Raw genomic sequence first — 9646 nt, 5'->3', positions numbered from 1 at the left:
CCTGCCTCGGCCAGTTTGATGACGTTGCTTGTCATGTTCCCATTATATACATATCTTTCCCACCCATTGAGAGTTCTTTTGTGAATATTTATTTCCTGTATTCTGTGAAATATTTCATGGAAAAACATCAAAAGGCCTTTCCTTTTGGTGTCTCAGCACCACTCCTTCAAACCCAGACAAGATCAAATGTTTATCCTGGGTTGTGCACAAAGGTTTCCAAATTCAATGCAGAAAGTACAAGGTCAAACGTAGGGCTCTTACCAAAGACAATATCTAAGAAGTGGACAAAGACGTAGTACATTGCTTGCTGGGATATAGTTTGAAAGCCTCAAGTTGACTTTGATTTGCTATCTATTTTTTTTTTAGTCAGAAACTTTTATTTGTTAAATGGCAACAGGGCTGGGGAGAGTTATGTGTTGCTATGACCCTGCTTTGATTGATAGGTTGTAAGAGTACAAACTTGGAAATCCCTACGTCCTAAAGCTTACCCTGCTTTATGGATGCATGCATCTTACTCGCAATGGGACCATAATTTAAAAATACCACAACATGTTGAGGAAGACTTGAAACCAAAACCCCTTTAGAAAAATGTTTAAAGGCTTTATATGGGATTTTCCACACTTAAATATAACAGAAATCAAATATATCCTCTGAAAATAACTCTGTGAGTCATGACTGTCTACAATGGGTGTAACACTGTCTGTGATGTTTTCAGAGTTTTCAGAGTCCTATCTTCACTTTGTTTACATCGTTGGGACGGCGGCTGACTTCTCCCCTCGTGAATAAAAGTTGTTTAATTGAGGGACTAGAGAAAAGAAGAATAACGTACTGTACTCACTGCTTAACTGTGTTTCTAGATCACGCTCATTTCAGGTAAATTTACATGCAGTGTAAAGATACGAGCATAATAAAGATCGCTAGCATTAGCATGCTAACACAACAATGCACCGCAAGTTGTTTTGGTTTCATGCTGGTGCTCAAGGGTGACATCTGAAACCAGAAACCTGGTTCAGACAGTTGTTAGTTGTTGTGGTCCTTTAGTCCTTTAAGCCTATGTAGAGAACTTAGAGGACATTTGATTAAAGTGTAATGTCGCGTTTTTCTTTTTCTTTTCTTTCATTTTCTTATATTTAACAGTGTTGAAATATTATGCTTTTAAGTTTTTTTTAAACCCTTTAAATAAACATAAAATGCTTCTCTTTCAGTACTCGAAACAGACTCTTTCCGAGGCTCTTGGTCAATGAGAACATTTTGTATTTGACTGAACATTTTATACGGCCTTGTTTTTTTTTATGGGGAATGAGCTGTCCCTCATAACTTGATGCTAAGTTATCGTGACATGTTTGGTTTCAGATGTTCTCTTGTCTTTATTAAACACAAGATTTTAAGAGCTCATTCTGCATGACTGCACTCATTCAAAGGAAGTGCTGCTGTTTGTTCATCCACACCACTCTGCAGGAGTCGCTCGAGATTAGACCGACATGCAGCGTGGGTTTTTACAGCACCATCAAGAACTGACTTGTAACTGTCAGATGGGAACATTTATGGTCTGTAGCTTTTACAGCCTCTCTTTTCTTTGTCTTTGTCATCATTTATTCTTCTTTAATTGGAGTTGGGATGTTGCGGAAGGCTCGATCAGGGTCTTAGTCAGGGCATCACTCCTTGAACTCCCATTGCCATTTTTTCCCCACTAATTGGATCAATCCTAGATTTGATTGGGCAACTTCCTTTCCCGATCTGCTGTGTATTAACCTCCAACCTTTTTACCTCTCCTGCCCCCCCTCTCCAGAGAAGGCAGCGGCGAAGCCTCAGGAACAGGAGGAGGAGGTCGACATTGACCTGGAGGCGCCGGAGACGGAGAAGGCAGCGCTCGCCATCCAGAACCAGTTCAGACGTTTCCAGAAGAAGAAGAAGTAGAGTGACTGTGATTAGAAGAGGAAATTAAAAAAAGGGGGGGGGGGGGGGGGGAAGAAAAAAAGAGAAAAACAAATCCGCAGTTGTACAGAAATACAGTAAATGTTTAAGATGAATGGTTTTTAGAGGGGGACGGAGCAGGATTTTAAATTGTTCAGGACTTATTGTCATATTATGCAAAGTGTCATGAAACGCCTTTTTGCATGAAAGATCGACTGAACATCGAGGGTGAGGAAGATGGAAAGGGCAAGAATGGGGGGAAAAGATGAGAAAAGGGAAAAGGTGAAGATTTGGAATTTATAATCTAGCATGATGAAATACTGTAACCTCCCGTTACCAAAATTAACCTCCGCAAATATCCCGTCATATCACCCGTGTGTCCCCCGTTTCTCCCCTCAACACGCAAACCCCCCCCCCCCCCCCCGTGTCTGTACCACTCCTGAAGATGCAACACAAGCCCAGCACATGCGGACAGAGCTTTAAAACAGCTTTTCTCCGCTGACTGACAGAACAAGCACACGTCCTTCAACAAGAAGAAACAGGAACGCACAAAAAAAGAGATAAGAGAAGCACACTCTCTAGGTTCTTTTCTTTCCGCCTCCCTTCGCCATCACAAGCGTCCTTTTATTCTGTCTCTCTCTATCCCTCTGTAAGGTTGAACACAACACCGAGGCACAGTCTCAGGTGTAAAATCACCTCAGTATTGCCTCCCATGTAGGCCAGATATTGGATCGCCTCTGCCAGCCTGATCTCACAGGTGACGGCGGTGGTGGTCATGGAAACTGGCTGCTAACTCGAAACAGTCAGAGGCAATTTGCCGCGGGCGAGATCAATATGTGACGGATGGCAGACACACAGTGTGCTCGCATGAGTCGTTAACACCGCTCTCCGCCATTATGACCAATGATTGACACGTTAGCCATCGTCAGGTGTTTATGTGTCGACAGCGTCTGCATTTTTTAGAGGCCCCCGGGTGATATCTGATGCTGTTTAATATCAATGAGGGCTGGACGACCTAGTGGAAAATCACTAAACATTCATACCTACAAAAGAAAAAAAAAAAACCCAGCAGCCTCTGTCACTGATAGTCAAAAGACAAGACGTATTGATAAATCGTTTTTTTCACTGAATCTTTTAATTCGATTAAGCTAACCACAGTGCAGTGAACACGCCTTGGAAAGCAAGATAACCTTGTCTTTTCTCACATCTTGGTTGTAAACTGACTCTCCTGTGTGCCAGCTGAACCGGGTGAGACATGTCTTCATGTCCTGTGTGTTGACTGATCACTAAAACTGACCTTGGGTTGCTGTTGCTATGCTAGCTTGCTTTGAAATTCATTAAATCTTTTTAGGGGGGTAAAGGTCATAGGTGTCAGCTAGAGTTAGACTTGAGCAGGCCTATCATCTCTGTCGTTTGACCCTTCATTTTTGCTTTTGAAAAACCTGTCACTTGTTTTTTTTGTTCTAGCTAGCTAAATAACCTTGCTAGTCTATGAGTTAGCTCTTGCTGTCATGTTGTTGTGTTTAGTCGACATCAGAGCCTGTAAAGATGTTTGAAATGTTTAATGACGGCTACAGTTATTATTTTTAAAAGTGAATTTGAACGTAGGCTAGTTTCCGCTAAGATAAACCTGTAGGCTCATGTTACTTTACGTTATAGCTCACATTTTTTTTAGAAGCCTGATAAAATGTAAGTTATTCAAATTTTGTATTTAGTTTGGTTTATCTTAGACTGCAGAATTTAAACCACATCTCAGACTCTTCCTCGGCTGATGGCGTTTTCTCACTTTTCATACAGGAAGTGGTATTAAATCATATTGGGTATTAGCTTTGTTCGTTGCAACAGAGTGACTTCTCCAATGAGAAAACCTAAGATGTGGTTTAAAGCTCTGGAAAAGGCTCATAAGAGGAGCTTGATTAATGTTTTTTTTTTTTTTTCAATCAAACTTTGAAGGAAACTAAAACGAGTAAGGACAGAGCAAACAATGAAGCATAGGATGCATAAAGGTTAGCTTGAGTAGAGGCCAACATGGCATAATAGTAACTAAATAGCACAGAGAACAAAACAAAAACCCAACCCCGTGTCCATTGTTGACATGCCACAGTTCACGGCCCCTGTACCTTTCTACTATCTGTACACAACCAAGAATAGACTTGGGACTCCAGCAGACCAGAACCCAGGCCTCAAGCCACTTATAGAGAATGACGCTTCATTGTCAATACAGCCGGCATCATATTGCTTCTCCGCCTTAAGTCACATTTACGACATTTACACGGTGTCTGTCTATGACTGAGTGCTCTCGACCGCGCCTGGTGTTGGGTTGCGCCGTGCCCCAGTCGGTAACTCAAACCTCCGCAGCCTTAAATAAACACTTGATAATGATTCTGAGCAGATGCCAGCCATGAACCTGAGCCCTGTCACCTTTAGATCGGACGGACAGAGAGACACTGCAGCTGTTGGACGGAGACGGAAAAAAAAGGACACTGAGAGGATTTTGCTGCAGTAAAAATAATTATTTTAAAAAGCACACTGTAAAAATTAATGCCTACAATATGCTCGTATTTGAACATAGTTTGGGACAACAGTTACGACACACAAAATGCACACACACACTCCTGCTTCATCCATCCCCCGCCCCTCTCCCACTCGCTGTATGTAGCACACTGAACTGCTTCTATAAAGCCAGACTTACTCTCCATCGCTTTAATAATACTCTCACTAATTACTAGAATTATTATTGGAATGTAACCTCCTTTCTATTTCGAGGACATGAAGTGGCAGCAAAGAAAAGGCAACCAGCACAAGCCCGTCGCCATCGCCGCCTGCCCTGCTCACTCGTTTGTCTTTGTCCAACTGTTTCCTCCTTCCTTCACAAAGACAAGGTGATTTGACGATGGTATCACCTGAGTTTGATAATCAAACCCCCTTTCTCTCCCCTAACTGGTTTTCTTAACAGCTACCAGACGTACACATAGTGAAACGGATTAATGTGGATCTGTGAACCCAGCGGGCATTTTTAATAGACACCTCAAGTCAAAGCAAAGCTTTTGTGTTATTCTTTAAAAAAAAAATGTAATCTCCGTTAGTGTATCCAGTGCAGATATGTTTGTATTTAAGCTGATAGGATTAACAGGTTGGAAAACAGCTCGGATAAGCTGACTGGACACAGCTGAGATTCAACCTACTTTATCTACCTGCCTCTTTTATATCCAGCTGTTCAGCACCGCTCTCTCTGTCCACTTACAGTCGACACTCCAAATCCAGCTTCTCCAAAACTGTATAGAGATGTTACTCTTTTAATTTCACATTTAACTGTTTTAAAGGCCCTGAAAACATTTGTTCTTCCTAGATTATTTATCCTAAATCTGTAGTAAACGGTCAAGTGACCAACGTTGCGTGCCAAAGGAGGCAAAAGGCAATTCTAAAATGGCTTGCTACTTGTTAGCTTCCTACTTGCCAGCTTGCCTACTTCTAGTAACCAAGGATGAACACACAAAACAGTAAACTGTCCTTGAAAATCGTGATAAAACTGTTAAGCTTGTTAACCACCCTGTGGTGTTTTTCCTCACAACTCGCTAATGAATCAAGTCAACCACGATTTCATCTAAATTACTTCCTGTTCCCAATATTTTCAAGTATGAGTTGGCTTCCCATCAAAAGTCTTACAGACTATGGAGTGTCTATTAAGAACATGAAATATTTCAGGATTACATTTTTAAAACACACAACCAAAGGCTGTAAGATAGCAGAAAACATGTTAGCTAATGTAGCTGCTAGCTAGCAGTACGTTCAGACGGTTTGATATTTAATTTTTTGTGGTTATTATTATTTTTTAATTTTTTTTAATTATACCTACATCATTTTATGGTTCTCACGGGCTTTACGATCACTTAAGGTCACCAGATGTCCTCAATATCACAATACTTACATCTTATTGGCTAAAAATGATGGAATCACATAAAAATCAAGTCAACCTTTAATCCAATCACAGTTTGAACCTTTAAAAACACTAAGGTTTGTGAATCAGTAATAACCCATTGGTATATGCAACAAAACAATGTGCAACAATAAAAATAAATAAAGAGGGGAGACTTTGAATTGCTGCTGTAAGAATCTGCTCAGGAGTCAGGTCCATGTAATTGAAAACAGAGTCTTGTGTCTGGAGGCTGTAAATAGCTACCTGTCAGAATCTAAAGATGGTTAATGTTGCTTGGCAACAGAGGAAGTAATGGCAAGCTGGTCATTTCAATGTGAAATGTGACTTGTGATAAGCCGCGTGGATTTGAGGGCGGTTAGATAAAGGTGACCCTGTTACTGAAAGGTTTGATTCTGACGGTCTGCAGCCGTGTTTCCAATAATATCTAACAACACTTTTTTTTCACCTGAAGACAGCCACATATTGGTATTAGCCCAAGGACTCATCTCCTTATGTCACTTGTATATTACTTCAGTGTAGGGGGAGAAGGGAGTTTGATACAAATTCACCCCATAATGGCTCATATGATCAATTTACATGCAATCAATTCTTTAATAATGCTTGAATCCCAGAGATATCATTTTGTCTTAGTCATATCCAATCCAGTAAAAGCACCTTGTGTTTCTTCTTCGCAGCTTATAAATAAGCTATTCTTGTCGGTTGCTTTACACAGCCACAGTTGCTGTCACATGAAAGTTGCTGCTACTTCAATACGCTGTTCGAGATTGCGAAAGAGTTTTAGGGTTAATTTGTCAAAGAATCATATCGCTCTCTCTGTATTCTTTTTTTTCCAATTATTCTCACAGACTTAAAGCTGATTTTTAGACTGTGAGCCTCCCATACTACTACACAGCATCACATTATAGCATACAGGGGACACTGGTCTTTCTTTATATCGGTTTCTTTTTCTTCGTCTGTGTTACGTTCTGGCTTTTGCTTTGTTAGCCTGACCTCCTTTCACTCCCCCCCCCAAGGCAAACAAAATGATGGTTTTCGGCGAGCACAGCAAGGCAAGTGAAATTAAAAACAAGGCCGTCTCACTGCTGTGATCATGAATGGAGCAAAGGCGGCGTATAGTTTGTCCACTATGGCTTAAGTGTAAGTCCCCACATCCTCCCTAAAGACCCTGCTTTGACGTCACGGCAGAAAAGAGCGGCCCGGGTTTTTGTGTACATACCATTAATACGCATCAGCATCCGTACAATGTCTCCCTAAATCCATGCTTGCAGACTTAATACCTCCCCCCTGCCTGTATATGTTTATCTACATTCACTTCTTATTATGCTTGAAAAGAATATAATGTACTTGGTAGCGAAAAAGTAATTGGTGCGGTACGCCAACAGCGGATATTTGGGCGCAGCTTTTACAGCCTCGGAAAAGACATCAAAGCCATACTTTAGAGAACAAAAAAAAACATGTATATTTAGATAATCTCTTCTTGTGCATCCCTTCTGTTACGTTGTCTGTAGTGCCGTGAAGCAACAGTCAAGCAGCCCAGAAGGAGAATAAAAAACCCAGTGCATCCTGCAGAAAGCATGTAAAAGAAGGGTTTTTTTTTTTGTTTTTGTTTTTCAAGATGATTGTACGTTCACAGTGTGACGTTAAGGTGTGGGCTTCCCCCTTCACAGCGTGGCCAATCACTGACCACCGTCCATTCAGGGAGGCATCTGCCAATCAGGAAGCTCTACAGGGCCCCTACATCCCACCAACCATCTTTAAGCCCCATCACTTCTTCTTCTGCTCCTTCTTCTTCTTCTACCATGGTGGCTGAAGCTTAATTTATTGCTGTTTTTATGAAATTTATGTTTTAGTATAATTTATGTGGATACTCCCCGTTTTTTGTGAACTCCTAGGATTTTTTTGTTTGTTGTGTTCCTGATGTGACGGCATGTGTAATCCATATTTGTATGTTTTCAACTATAAATTCCCTTCTGTGTAATTTGACATTTCAATCAAGGATGTGTTGTTTGGACTTTCAGAATAAGGTGGCTAAGGTGAGAATGCACAAGAACACTCCCTGTACTGTGTTTTCTGCACTTAATAAAATTTGCTGCATATTGCTTTGAACTCTACACACTTTGCCTTTGTCAATTTTGTCCATATGCATGCATTAAAAGAACAAATAAGAGTAATAATTATGGGCGTTTTTTCTCGTTAAAATTTCAAATACACATTTGACATATATTTCCTGTAGTTTAGAGATGAGATGAGATGAGATTCAACTTTATTGTCATTACACATATACAAGTATAGAGGTTGAGGTAAATGTGAAAAATCAATCTCTGTAGATGCTCTTGAATCAATAGTAGAATATCCTCCTCAACCCGGACCCTTCAGGGGATGCTAGCATCGCTACCAGGACCCCGCAGGAGCTGGTTTAATTCCAGTCCCCGCTGGGTGCTGTTCCAGTTCAAACAGGCTCATGAATGACTCTTCAGAGCATGACTTCATCATCGACGTGCCTGAATGTAGGAATTTGGAGCACTCAATTATACCTGGGGTAAAATAGGACGATTCGTCTTTGCATTTCCCCTTGACACACATGTTAGCGTGTTAATGTGTTACACCACAGGGGTCAGAGGGGTCTACAGAGGGTCTACATTCAAAGTGAAACAAAATCCTTTTTGTCTTTGTGAAAATGCACATCTCGAGATGAGGATGACAAGTGTTCAAAGTTTAATTATTGATGTTAAATGACAAAGACATTAATTTGTGCTATTTTAAAAGAAATACTTAGTAATTTAAGTAAATATTATTACGTTTTTGAGCAAAATGTGTAATCATCAATAAAAATGTAGATTTAAAGTGTTCTACGAGTCGAAAGTTACTGATGGTGACATGATTCTGGTCTTAAGCACAAAAATACGGGCCACCATTGACTCTCATCATAAGTTGCTCATGCACATTTCCTCCTTTTCAATTCAAATATAGGAGCTACGATGCAGCCACAGGAAAAACGCATTAATGAACACAACACACACGACCACCCAAAAGTAGGCAGCAGAGGGATAAGTCCCATGACCTGAGACATGAAGAGCAAATCATCATGCAGTGTCACCGGATCAGAGCTTAGACTGTTCATGAAGAAGGACCAGAGCAGCAGGCTAGACTAACATGAGTCAGCAGTTTTTAAAGTTTGTCTCCCCAAGTTAAGGAAATTGTGCCTGTAATTGTGAATGCTCCAGCTTATATTCCTCCGTCTGTGGCGTTATGATGTTCCAGACACGTTAGCAATTAGCATCCTCGTTGCTCGAATTAGCAGTCTGTGATTTTAGCCGCCAGCATCATCCACTTGCTGAGTTTCCAATCAGAAACAAAAATAATGAAATCCACAAAAAGCTGATTCCCCAAAATGAATGAACACTTTTTATTAATACTTCATTTGAAACTGTGTGTGTGTTTTTGTGCTCAACACTCAATGAGACTTATTGGATATGAAAACTCAGATGAAGGTTGGCTCAGGACGGGTTAAGGATGGTGTAGTGCTTTAAGCCCCAAGAATGAGGCAAAAGTTTCAAAAAGCAGACACTGGGAATTTATTTATAATAAGGAACAAATATCAAATGTCCAGTGGAGGAAAAAAAAACAAAAAAAAAAACACTGCCACTCTGAGCCCCCGCAGCTCTGCACATTCTGTTTTACTGCTCTCAACCATTGTGCAACTTCAACTCCAATCACCACTGCCCTCAAGCACAGCCGACCTCCCTTTATATAGCACCTGGCTCCTACCAAAGGACAAAAAAGAAGGGTTTTAAA

This window comes from Labrus bergylta, chromosome 22 (genome assembly GCF_963930695.1).
Source record: "Labrus bergylta chromosome 22, fLabBer1.1, whole genome shotgun sequence".
NCBI lineage: Eukaryota > Metazoa > Chordata > Actinopteri > Labriformes > Labridae > Labrus > Labrus bergylta.
Note: the sequence above shows the minus strand (reverse complement) of the source record.